We start from the raw sequence: 13184 nt of genomic DNA, 5'->3' as shown, positions 1-13184 counted from the left end.
TTAGAAACCTAAATAAGAACCATTTTTTTCCAAAGTGCTGAGCACCTAGCAGCTCCCATTGTGACTCTTATGCCCAGCTTTTAAAAGAGTTTAATACCAAAGGTGTGGAGCACTTTTGACATCTGGCCATTTATTTTGGTGCCTAAATGGGAGCTGATTTCTTATGAAAATTTGGCCCCAATTGTGAGTGCTGCTTTCTTGTGAAAACTCTGACTAAATGAATAGCTAAGAAGGATATCATGAGACTTTAATCCACTTTTCCATCTTGCACATAGAAAATATTTTTGGTTTGGCTGTTGTTCTGTCACATTTTGTGCTACTAACACACTAGTTTAAAATCTATTTAGCAGTCTCTGCTGAGTTTTTTTTTTTCTTTTCTTTCTTTTCCTCTGTGCTGGTGCCCATAGCAACATATACTGTGATGAGCTGCGAAGCTTCTGCAAAAGTTGCTACAGGGCAAACTCGACAGTACTATCCATAGTTTCAGAGTCATAAACTAGATAAAAGTGTATGAGTCACCCTAGTTGCTTGTAACTTTTCTGCTGCATCTGTAGCTGTCTTCCTAGAGTTACTAGTAAATGAACTTGTTTCCAAAACTAGACTCTGAAGACTTCCCTGTTGCTGGCATTAACATATCTACTTCGAAAAATACAAAGTAGGATACTCACCAGCAGTACATTTGTAAATAGCCTGTCAGAGACAACTGACACTAAAATGTCAGAGACAACTGACACTAAAATGTCACAGGCTTCCAATTTCCTCTTTAGTAAATAAACCACCCTTTACACAAGGTCACTCTATGGCAAGTTAACAATTTATAGAATGGGCTCAATTCACTTCCACTGAAATCCAGTGGTATTTGTCAGTGACTTCAAGTAGTGCAGAATAAGACCAATTATTTTACTTGATAGCTAACCCCTTACATGTTAGAAAGTTGTGCCAATGTAACTATGAAATATGACTACTTCTCACCTATATAGGCATCTTTCATCTGAGGATCACACAGCACTTGATAAACATTACTTAAGTCTCAAAACAGCCTTTTGAAACAGGTAAGCATAAGAATTATTACACTCATTTTACCAAGAAAGCTGAAACCCAGAGAGGTTAATGTGACTTGGCCAATGTCATATTGAGAACATCTCCAAACTAGGCTAAAATGCATATATTAAAATAAGCTAGCAACATTTTAAAGACCTCCTTTTATCCTAGTTAATATATGTTTATGGTGAGAATGGCAGAGCGAGGAACAGAACTCAGTTCTGACTAGATCTCCTGTTCTAAAAAGAAGTTTCTATATGAAAGTTCTACTTTCTTTTACCTTAATATTTGACTTCCTATCTCATTAAGTCTACAAATCTCAAAAACTGTAGTTATGCATCTTACACAAGCTCAACAGCAACTGTAAATATTTAACACAGTGCAGAGATTTAAGAGTATCTGAACTTTTACTTAATGGGAAAAATGCTAGCCAAATCAAAACAAAATTAGAGACGTGACTCTCACACCAATGCTAAACATGACATTCTTGTTTGTTTGTATACACCAAGTAACCCATCTACTTTTTATTTCTTCCTCGAGCATTTGGTCCTTTGTCTCTTTTTAGCATACTTGCCTGCCCCCCACCCTCCTTCTCTGAAACAAAGAAAAAAGCTTTATTAAATATGGCAATTAAAATATCTATGTGAAACTCTAAACAAAAAGGTAATTTAATTCAGCCAAAAATGGGAGCCTAAAGTTAAGTTCCTAAATCCATATTCAGGCACCTGAATGAGTGGCATAATTTTCAGAAGTGTCAAGAATCCAGCAGCTGCAACCAACTTAAGTGTTTCAGCACTTTTGAAAATCATGTCACTTATTTAGGCATGGCCATAAGGAGTTAGGAGCATGATTTTAGACCAAATCATGGCCTATACTCAGTCTTTTGACAACATATAGAACTCTCACTGGTGGCTAATCCCTAATTCAGACTGATGGAAACAGGACTAATAGAAGCATTCCCCACATTCAACCCTCTGTTCCTTCTGCCACCCGTGAATAAAATCCCAGTGGGATTGTTGCATCAGAATGGGAAAAGGGATGCAGGGGTGTGAGGGAGACACACATGTAAGCAAAGTTATGTAGATATCCGGTAACAGAAAAAAACTCCTCCTTTTCAGTGATCAGATCTGAAGCATGGACACAGATAGGAGAAAAGAAAATGCCATTCCTGCTGCATTATTCGCTGAATCCCTGGAATCTGCAAGTGTTCTCCAGGGTAGGAAAAGGACAGGCCAAGGGGATGGCCCCTTTCCATGGCATCATTCGCCCAGTCGACCCCATGGGAAAAACAAAAACAATACAAGATACTGCAATGTTAAGCCAGTTAGCATTACCCTAGTCACTCTCCTGCTCCACTCTAATGCCCTCAAATAATGTAACCACTTGGACTCAGGAGACCTGGGTTCTATTCCTACCTTGGCTACTAATCTGGTGGATAACCTTGGGCAAGTCATTTCACCACCCTGTGCCATCTGTAAAATAGGGATTATGATACTGACCTTTGTAAAGCACTTTCAGATCTGCTGATGGAAGAGCTATATAAGAGTTGGATAATATTATTATTATTATTGTATACATTTTACAGATGAGTAAATAGACACTCAGGTGACCTGAGTTGCTCAAGATGATATAGAGGACCTGTAAGAGTCAGAAACAAAACCTAGGACTCCTAATTTGTAGTCCCCTATCATAAACACATTCCCATCTACTGCATATTTAAGTACAGACTCATCATATTATCAATAATAATGATGCTTAGCATTTATGAAGGACTTTCCTGATCAGATGTAAATGGGTGTAAAATACTATTAAACCCAAATGGTAATGATTTACACCCACTTTGCCCTGGTGTAAATCACTGAACAGATGCAAGAAGATGGAAAATTTGTCACCTAATGGTTATAGTAGTATACAAACCTTATCTGATTAATCCATATGCAGTTAACAATCAGCCCTTGGGATTTTACACTGAATGGTGGAAATATTAAAAATTTGAGTGCCACTGACTGTGAGGGATTAGTAATTTATTTATAATATATACAAGACAAAAATAGATTTAATGTTTTCAGAGGGTGCTGAGTCAAACTGCAAACATAGCATGCATCCTTGAAGGTAACTTTGGCAGCAAAGTCAAGCTTAGCTTTAGAAAATGTTGATGTTTTGAAGTGCTTTTGCTATCGGACAGCGGTGGTCTTTGGAGCTAATCAACAGCTTGCGTTACCATGTCTCTTCTCCCCAGCACTCACTGCCAACAGAAGTGGGACAGAGCAAAGCAAACACAAGTGGAAATGAACTGGAAGAGAGTGATTTCCTCACTACCACTTCTCTGAAGTGTTGTGGCAGTAATTGTGGAAGGACGCAAGATTTATGTCTATCTTACTGCATGGATATGTTATCTATGGTATGTAATTTTAAGATATAAACTGGAACATTTTCATACAAATCAGAAGAAACATGACACTTTTTCCTCGGTTCTTCACACTAATCAGTTATTCTCAATATTTGTTTGTTTATTTTACCACAGATCAGGTGACTGGGCCCTTCCACATGCCTGAGCTGACTTTTCTTGAGGTTGTGCCTTCTATCAGTGACTGACAGGAATTGTCTCCCCCAAGATATCTGGCCTGTTCTCCAGCAGATGTTTCCTGCTCATTCTCTGAGCTACTTGCTTGACTTCAGAGTTCCCAACTCTCACAATTTTGTTGAGAGTCTCATGATTTTGGTGTTTTTCTTAAAGCCCTGACCCCCCTGGAATCATGTGATTCTGTGAGAATCTGGTAAGTAAAAAGTAAGTTTCTAGTCCTCGTGCAGAAAAAAATTGAAAACATGATGCCAAACACCTATGACACCAGAAGATATAAAAAGAAACCCATGATTGTTTATTTTAAATTCATGATTTTTTTAAACCTATCTAATAATTTCTGGTGCCTGACTTACGATTTTTGAAAACTTGGGTTTGGCAATAATGTGACAACCTACATCCCAGATGCTACAGTTCTCCTACTATACCTGACCTAGCCTGCTCCATCTCTCAGTAGCAGCAGCTCTCCTGCTCCTGGCCCCACCTCTTTGGTGCATGACCCCTTTTTAACCCCAGAATGTGTCCGTCTTTACCTGACTCACCTTAAAACTACCTCAGATGCCACAAAGACCCCTCTATAAATCTCTCTCTGATATTTAAGTGTGCAAGTGTTATTGAAAGAAAAATGTATATACACGCTTTCACAAAGCTTTTACTGGGTTCTCTTCCTCACTAGTTTCCTCAGACACAATAATCTAAAAAAAAGGAATCCCCATCTGCACTTTTCTATCTCGTGTTCCAAATAACAGTCTCTTCCTACCTTACCATCAGGGATATATTAAATATAAACCTTCCAAAGGAATAAAGCACTATGAAGTTTTTTGTGTTATTATTATTATTATTTTTAATTTCTAAAACTGGTGTCAGACTGAAGCCAGCCAAGGGAAGTATTGTCCTGCCATGCCATAAGAATGATAGGAGGTGATGGATGTGGTTTAATTAGGCCACAACATTATTCCTTAAAATATCAGGGATTACCCAGCGATAAATTGGACAGTGCGAGTGGTCATCATTTCCTTAACCACTTTCACATAATCCCCAACCTGGTCCCAGCTATCCCGCTGCTGGAATCTTGCTACTTTCCCCTCCTATGAGGATTAAGGGGGCTATAAAAGGAGGGAGGGTGGCTCCCTGCTGTTCCAGATGTGGAAGCCCCAAACCTCCTTTCCTCAGCTCTATTAAGGGATGCTTTCTGCTAAATCCCCTTTGAATACATTGTATCTCATAATTATAACCCTTCCATATCAAGTGCCTGCACTGGACATCTGCCAGAGGTTTTAACATACTGAGTTGCAATATTATAACCTAACCCCTCTGCTCCACCCCATTGGGTCTCAAACCTGTTGTGTCTTCTGCGACAGATATGACAATATCCTGGACGAACCTTATGGAAGTAAGATAAACATTACTGACTTATGTTCAATCCCTTTTGGATCCATTTATTAAAAATGCAATTGTTTCTGTATTATTGTGAGATTGTATGTAATTTAGGGCATGCCAATGTAATTTCTCTGGTTATCAGGTTTTTCAACTCCTGGAGAGGTGTGCATATACTAGTTCAAACTGGATTCTCCAGGGACCAACAGATGACCCCCCACACACACACATACACACACACACAAAAAGGGGGTTGGGGGTTTGGATAAATAGCCTGGTTTTAAACAGGCACAGGGCTTTTTTCTTGATTCAGCAAATGGACAGGACTTCTGATCCATGGATGACCCTAATCCTTGGCAAAGGGTTAAAAGGACTGGGCCTACTGAGGCCCCATAAGAGTGAGTGTTTGTTGTCAGAGAAACTGTGCCCCACTTGAAACCACAAGGAAACCTGTTGAGTGGAGTTTTGAAAGACTGCTCCCAACCAGAGCCCACAATAGGGTTGGGATGGTCTCTGGTAAGCTTATTTGCATGCATGTAGGTTCTTTTCTTGGTTTTAATGTATTTTCTTTGTAATGCTTTTTACCTTAAGAGTAACTGTAGGCTTGCATAGGAAGTGCTGTGGGATAACTTAAAACTGTTGGCAATTACACTGTGTATCATCTCTGAGGGGAGAGGCAAGCAGGCCTGGTTAGGCAGACTGTCTTGTGCTAGAAAAATCAAAGAATGGTCAGGGAATGATGCAGCCTGGAGATAGCCTGGTCAGGAGGTAGTGAGATGCAGGTCTCTACCCAATAGAGGTGACAACCAGGGGAGCCAGAAGTCTGTAAATGGGTGCCTTCTTGATGAACCAGTAAGGTAAAATACTGGTGCAGTTGCCCTGAACTGTGACAGGTTCCTCATAGCGGGGCAAAAAACCCCACCCTGCCTCAGTCAATCTAGCAGTGACAGGAAAATTCCTTCCCCGTCCCCAAATAAAAACAGGTGACTGGCATAATGCCCACAGCAGGCCAAGAAGGAACCCAGCCCTCTTTCAGCTTTCATGGGGAAGTGGGTATTGCCACCTGATCTAGGTGAGAAAGAAGGCTTCTCTGTGATCACATGGGGTATAAATACCACCCCCCTTCTAGTCAGCTGGAAGGGCAGTGACCTCCTCTCTGATCTGATCCTGCTACTTCCTGCTCCTACCAGGACCGGCTCCAGGGTTTTGGCCATCCCAAGCAGCCAAACAAAACAAAAAACAAACAAACAAACAAAAAAAGCCACGATTGTGATTGTGATCTGCAGCGGCAATTCGGCGGGAGGTCCTTCGCTCCGAGCAGGAGTGAGGGACCCTCCGCCGAATTGCTGAACAGCTGGAAGTGCCGTCCCTCTCTGAAGTGGCTGCCCCAAGCACCTGATTGGTAAGCTGGTGCCTGGAGCCAGCCCTGGCTCCTACCCACTCCATCTGGGTAAAACTTTCTCCTCTCTCCCTCTCTGCTACCAGTTTCACAGGGAACCCATAAAGGAGCAACAAACCCTTCTCTTCCAGCCAGCCGGATAAGGACCCTCCATATACAGTTGAGATGAGCACATTTTATCATGTGTCCATGAAGTCATTCTCATCTAACTACAGACACAAATATTAAATATATACTATAGTGTTGTGTACAGTAGCTACCATGATACAGTGTGTCTAACAATAGCTTGTTTTGGTCAGTGGGAACTCAACCACACTGTCTCCTTATCACCTGAGTCACTACCACAAACATTTCCATGAACAGCAAAAATAATGAGCCCTTTGCACTTCTATGGTGCCTTTCATCAGAAGATATTGAAATATTTTATAAACACGAATTATGGCATGTGAGAAAGTATCCCTTTTGCACAGATGAGGAAATGGCGGCACAGAAAAGTTAGGTGGTTTGCCCCAGGTCACGCAGGAAGTTTTTGGCAGAGATAGAAATGGAACCCACAATTCCCCACTCTCAGTCCTATTTTCTAACCACCAAAATGCATGGTATTCACTAGAGGACCCGAAAAGCTTTCAGGGGGATCAATTTATGCTCCCATGAGGCTTTTAATGTGGAGAAAACATTTCAAAACTTATTTCTCCCCCATCTTCCCCCAGCCAAGAAAAAATAATCTACTCCAGCTGACTGAGAGGATAAGTATTTGGAAGGGTTTTTTAGGATCTCAAGTCCACATTCCTTTCCCCCCATTCATTTAAAAAAAAATCTGAAACTTAAAAAAAATACCACACTCAAGTTTACTGTTTAAGGACTCAACCTATGCTTGCTCTTTCAGGCAGTCTGAGACTTCGGCCCAAGTCCCAAGGTAAAATGGATAGGAATCCAATCAACAAGAACACGAGGCATGGCATCTGTTCAGAACGTTACCTTACATTTCAGAAGCTCTTTCCTATACTTGGCTGGAGCCATTTACATTTCTTAGAAGAAATTAACCAGTTTTTGTTTTGTTTTACACTATCAAGTCTGATGGGCAGATGGGAACCCTTTAGGTTGGCAGACAAGAATGAGCATAACAGGTGAACGACAGTGAACTTGTCTGCTTGGAAAGGCTTGCATCTCTGCCAAACACTTTTGACTCAGACCTGAAACACCATCTTTAAGAATAGGCATCCTCCTAAATATTATTATTTTCTTTCCCAAATGAGTTTATTAATTTAAGAAAAGAAAATGCTACAAATAAGAAACACTGTTGTCCTTTATGTAAATTATTCAACTAACTTCTTTATATTATTCAATAAGGTTATTCTGCTAAAGGATTATTTTTCCCTTTAACCCAACCGAAATGATTTATAGTTCCAAAACTTCTCCAGTACTTTCCAAATTTAGCAATTTACTCTCTGAAAACAAAGCCCATAAATTTAAAAAAAGGGTTATGCTGAATCCCATTTTATACTTAATTGTACTTTCATTACCATGGGAAAAGGAGTTAGGTTTGTTTGTTTTTTAAATAGCAGGCATTTTAAATGAACATCACACACAGAGTAACTTTGAAATGCATGGATGATTTACTAGGCTACATTTTATCAACTCAGCAATTTTTGCAAACATATTTCTAATGTTACTCTCAACTTGTAATGTTACATACAGTTGCCTTGTTAATAAAACTGCTTTTATTCAAACTCAATTACTGAAATAACCTTGTGACTTAGATTATGTTTATTACCATTACATTGGATAATTTTGTTAGCACATATTTGAAACAACATTTCCTAAAGGATCCTATAGCACTCAAGATAAAAACAAATATAAGAAATCCCACAAAACCTTGTTTTGAATACAATTTTGGAACTTATATAAAATCAAAATATCTCAGATCTCACTAAAATTTTCAGAAATATGTGCACAAATAAAAATCCTTCATATCGAGATAGAAGTCCGAACCACTGAATGTTGCCACAAGATAAAATTACATGCATCACAACAAAGGAATGCAAAAAGCTGTAATAAAGCTCAAATCAATGAAATAAATATGGACAAAAGAAAAGTGGATCCCCCCAAAATATGACTATCAAAAGAACAAAGCACACACAACAAAGAGCATGCAAACCCTGGACTCAAAATACATATATTTGAAAAGGATGAGGACATATGGTTTTCTGTTTTAGCTTGAAAAATAAGGGGGCACAGCAATGAGTCTTGCTGGCAGGCAAACTCACAGGCCCTGACCCTTCGACTCACCAGGAATTCAAACACAAAGCTCTTTTCATAGTGACCGTGCCATACATTCTCAAGATAAGGCGGCAAAATAAGGAGTAGTGGAGAAATGCCACAAAGCTCACACTGCATGAACTGTTGATATAGATTGTTGTTCCCATATTCACCTATATGTTTGCTACAAACCTGATGCTGCTTACACACAACTATTTTGCACCAAATATGAAGCTACAGCAATGTGATTTAGAAAAGGGACACACCTCCTGAAAAAGACAAACACATGTACAAGCAGCAAGGAAAGTACTACCTCCTACCCAGTTTTGTAAAGTTCAGAATTAACATACACTGCAAGGACAAATAATCTGCAAAACAGTGAGTTTCCAAAAAGGGTTGCTGTGTTAAAACAGAAGGGTTTGTAAAAACAACAATAGGTACATTTAAAACAATGTTTCAAATCTGGACTCACCAGGAGAAAGCAACAGTTGCCTGAAGTTAGTGTGTTATTTTCTGCCCTGTTCCATTTCACATTTTGCCTATAGTTGTCCAACACTTAGTAACTCAGAGCTGCCACACAGAGCCCCCTTCAGTGAGCTGGCTTATTAGCCTGTCAATTTGAGTCCCAGCTTCTGTATTATGCAGCTCTGCACTTTGCTGAAGTTCTAATATAATTTCCATACGCTTCCTCCCTGCCTGAAGTAGGCAGTTTGTTCTCTCTGTTTAATAAATACTCAGATCACTTTTCTGGTACTCACAGGGATAAAGCTTTAAGTTGTTAGTCTTCTAGTTAAAGAGTTCTCACTAAGTAGTGGGTGGAGAAAACTAAGCTCAGTACAAGGAAACTCTGCGCATAATCACAACTGGAAGAAACTTCCTCCCTTTCTCCCCCCCCCCCCCCCCCGCCCGCAATACTAAGCTGCCAGTGCCTCCTTCACAGAATTTAGGAATGTAAAGGGAGGACTCAAAGAGGCCCAGTTAGACAAGCCTTTCTCAATCAATTAGCTTGCAGCCATTACTTGTGACCTTAGGTCACACAACATAAGTGTGTGGGGTGTGCCGTTAGGGGTACCAACGCTGCTTATTACAACTTTCATAACCAAAAATGTTTAAAAAAAATCAAATAAACCCTTTGAAAGTGGAAACATATTTTCCAGTACTACATATGTGCAGGAAGAACACCATTCAATCAAAGAAACGTTAAATTGCTCTCCCAGTAATACATCTGCAAATAAAGTTTTCTCTATGAAAAATCTGAAAATAATATTTTGTGAGATGGATTAAGCAAGCGTTAGAGAGGAGAAAGTAATGTTTGTTTTAAAGTACATACAAAAGCATACAAAAATGCCAGAGCGACTGGGTTGTTTAAGGAGGCACATGGTTTATTGTCTAAAATGTGACTGTATTGTACCTAACTGAGAAGGGACAGCATGTTTGTAGAGCTCAGTATTTTATTCAATGCATGAAATTCATTATAAATATTCCAACACATGAGTGCAGCAGAAAGGCAGGATTCTCCCATTCCCATTTTATGTTCAGAATCCACGTTTTCGTTTTAATACTTTACCATGACTAATAAAACAATAGTTCTCAAACATTTAAGTGCTTCGATATGGTCTCATGGTTCTTAACACATGGTGGGGAGAGGATGCACCTTAATTCCTACACATGAAAAATGCACTCTTTGGTGTGAAAGAAAACTTCAAAAAGATCTTCAGATTCATATTCTGCCATCCCAATGACATGGGGATGATTCCCTGGAAAAGCCATGGAGTCGTCCTGATTTCAAAAGCAGATCTATGACTCCCCCTTTCTGGGAAGACAAGATTAATGCATGGCAGGGTGATGCACTTTAATCTCAGGGTGCATCACAAAGCACCTCTTACTAGTTCCACAAATAAAGGCTTGTGCCTGGTTAGAAGAAAGCTAATTCAGCCCAACTCCACTCTACTTGTAAAGTAAAAGACTGACAGCTGTGAAAAACCAGGAAAGAGAGCCAGGAAAACACACATAAAATGGGAAAGTAAAGATGACGCATAAAAATGCATTCCCAGTTGAGGGCCTGCACAGGAATTATTCTCCACTAAAATCCCAGTTAAAAACTCTCAAAATAGTCAGTGGTGCTCTGTAAATTCAGAGAATCACCTGCATGGATCAGCTTGGAGGTTCAGGGCCTTAGATTGTAAATTCCTTGTGTCGCATACACAGAACATCACACTGTCAGTACTTAGTCAATTAAATCAGGTTTAAATCCCAGGGAAGTGAAAATTGTGGGACCGTTTGTTTGGAAGAAAAGATCATCTTGTGGTTAAGATACTGGACTGAACCTGGGTTCAATTCTGGACTCTGCCACAGATTGACTGTGATTTTGGGCAAGTCATTTAGGGTATGTCTTTACTGCACACTGGTACATAGCCCCCTCCCCCAACTCCCCCAGCACTGGTATAAATAGCAGTGTAGCCAGTGGGGCATGGCTTCAGCAAGTAGATCACAGACAGAGAGTGGGTGCGTATGTTAGTACACATCCTACACACTCTCTACTTGCCCAAGCAATGACTCCTCATCTACACTCCTAAAAATAGGAGTGTAGCGTCCTGCTGCTTTCCCACTACTGGAGCCTTTCCTTGCTACACGAAAAGACTCTGCCAGCTCCCTGCTGCTGGTGGGGCCGGATTAACCTTTTGTGGGCCCGGCACCAAACATATTTGTGTGGGCCCCCATGTAGGCAATGGAGCATGGTGCTGGGAGATCAGTCCCCGGAGTGAGGGGCCTGCCAGAGGCAATGGGGCTTGGCATGGCAGGGGCGGCCCTGCTCCGCCCAATGCGAGGGCACTATTCATAAACTGGCAGTTGCCAGATGCACAGTGGCCTGCCCGGCCCTGTGCTGCCAGCGTGCCCCTTCCCCTCAGGGGTGGACCGATGCCGCGCCACACTGCCCAACACCCCCCAACTTCCTATGGCCAGAGGCCCCCCGGACCCAGTATTCCCAGTGCCCCCCCCAGACCCACCCACAAATGCACAGCACCCTGCACAACACCACCGCTGCCCACAGCCCCACCACAACTGCCCAGCACCCCCCCACACAGAACCCCCACTCCCTAGTGCCCCGACACACACAGATCTTCCCCGCCCCTTCACAGCCCAGCACCCCTGTCCCTGACTCCCCAGAGACCCACTCCCCTGGGCCCTGCCTCCCAGCCACACTCACCGGCCTTGCTGGGAGGCGACTGTGTCTGCTGGGCTGATCTGGCAGCGCAGCCAGGGCTGGTCCCAGGGCCGGGAATTGCTTCAGCCCCTGGGGAGTGGCACGATCAGCCAGGCCAGGACCTGCCCCAGCCAGCGTCCCTCAAGATGCACTTGCCTGGAGGGGCCCAGACAAGCCCCCCACACACACACCTGGCTGAGACTGGCCACGCTTCTGCACCAGTCCCAGGCGGTTCAGCTCTGGGGAGACAGGCAGGGCCCCACAGGTGGTGGGAAGCAGAGACTGCCCAGAGCCGGAGGGGCAGTGGGGTCTGGCCAGGGGGCTGAGAGGAGCAGGGGGTGGAGCCAGGGGGCAGAGAGCAGCCGGCGGGCAGGCCAAGAGGAGCAAGTGGTGGGCGGGGGGAGCCAGCGGGGTTTCGGGCGCAGTGAAGCGGAGCAGGCCAGGGCCCCTTCTGAGTATGGGCCCGCCTCCATGGAGCCACTGGAGCCATTGTAAACCTGGCACTGCCCGTCTGTGGGGAAAAGGCTCTGGCAGAAAGGAAGCTGCAAGGAAAGGAAATCTTTTTCCGCTGCCTCCCCTCAGCCAGAGCCTTTCACTGACACATGTAGCTACCACACCGTAATGTGGGCACAACCTCCTTTTCACTACAGCATGTAGCTACAAGTACTCTACATGACACCACCAGTGGTGTGTAGTGTAGAGGTAACCCTAATCTCTCTTCATATTCTGCCTGTACCATGCGGGAGGTCAGAGTAGATTATCATAATTCCTTCTAGCTTTAATATTTATGAATGAATAAGTAATATTTTATATACGGAACCCTTCAACAATGGTTCACAGTAGATGCACTATACAGCTGAATTAATGTTATAATATGATTGTGTCCATAGGTATACACACAGCATGCCCACACATGTAAGGATTTCCTGGTAATTTAAAGCAAGACAGCTAGTTAAGTCAACCTGCATCAATTGCAATACAACCATGTTCTGCTATTGGGTTTCAGCACATATGTATACTCTCTGGGAGACAAAGGCAACTTTAGGGCATAACTCTGGAAACACTCAAGCATGAGAGTAACTTTATGCACATTGTTCCTTCTGTTGAGTTTAATAAGACTACTCTCAAAAGTAAAGTTCAACACATGCTGGAGTGCTTCAAGGATCAAGCCATTATACAGAAAAGGGCTGAGGAGGGCCTTGATTTTTATAAACTAAGCTTAGCAAACAAGAGGCAGGAAACCTGGAAGAGGGACAAAGACAATTGTTTCTGGCCAGTTTTAAGGAGTGGAGAATCCATTCTATGTTCTGCCATCTGTGATC

The 13184-nt window shown here is 42.2% G+C and overlaps 1 protein-coding gene across 40 annotated transcripts in view; it reads right to left on the bottom strand.

Moving 5' to 3' along the window:
* Positions 1-13184, bottom strand: part of LOC112059026 (uncharacterized) — a 439279-nt gene that overhangs the window by 362889 nt on the left and 63206 nt on the right. For 30 of the 40 annotated variants that reach the window (XR_010594423.1, XR_010594418.1, XR_010594417.1 and 27 more), the window contains exon 1: positions 9130-9544. The exons of 8 other annotated variants lie outside the window; for them this stretch is intronic. The gene's annotated coding sequence lies outside the window, so the exon portion shown is untranslated. Of the gene's footprint in view, positions 1-9129; positions 9545-13184 lie in introns of those variants that run through there. 2 more of the 40 variants (XR_010594429.1, XM_065575953.1) reach the window with 2 other exon arrangements.

The sequence above is a fragment of the Chrysemys picta genome, chromosome 1 (assembly GCF_011386835.1).
Source record: "Chrysemys picta bellii isolate R12L10 chromosome 1, ASM1138683v2, whole genome shotgun sequence".
NCBI lineage: Eukaryota > Metazoa > Chordata > Testudines > Emydidae > Chrysemys > Chrysemys picta.
Note: the sequence above shows the minus strand (reverse complement) of the source record. Positions and strands in the feature narration are given on the sequence as shown.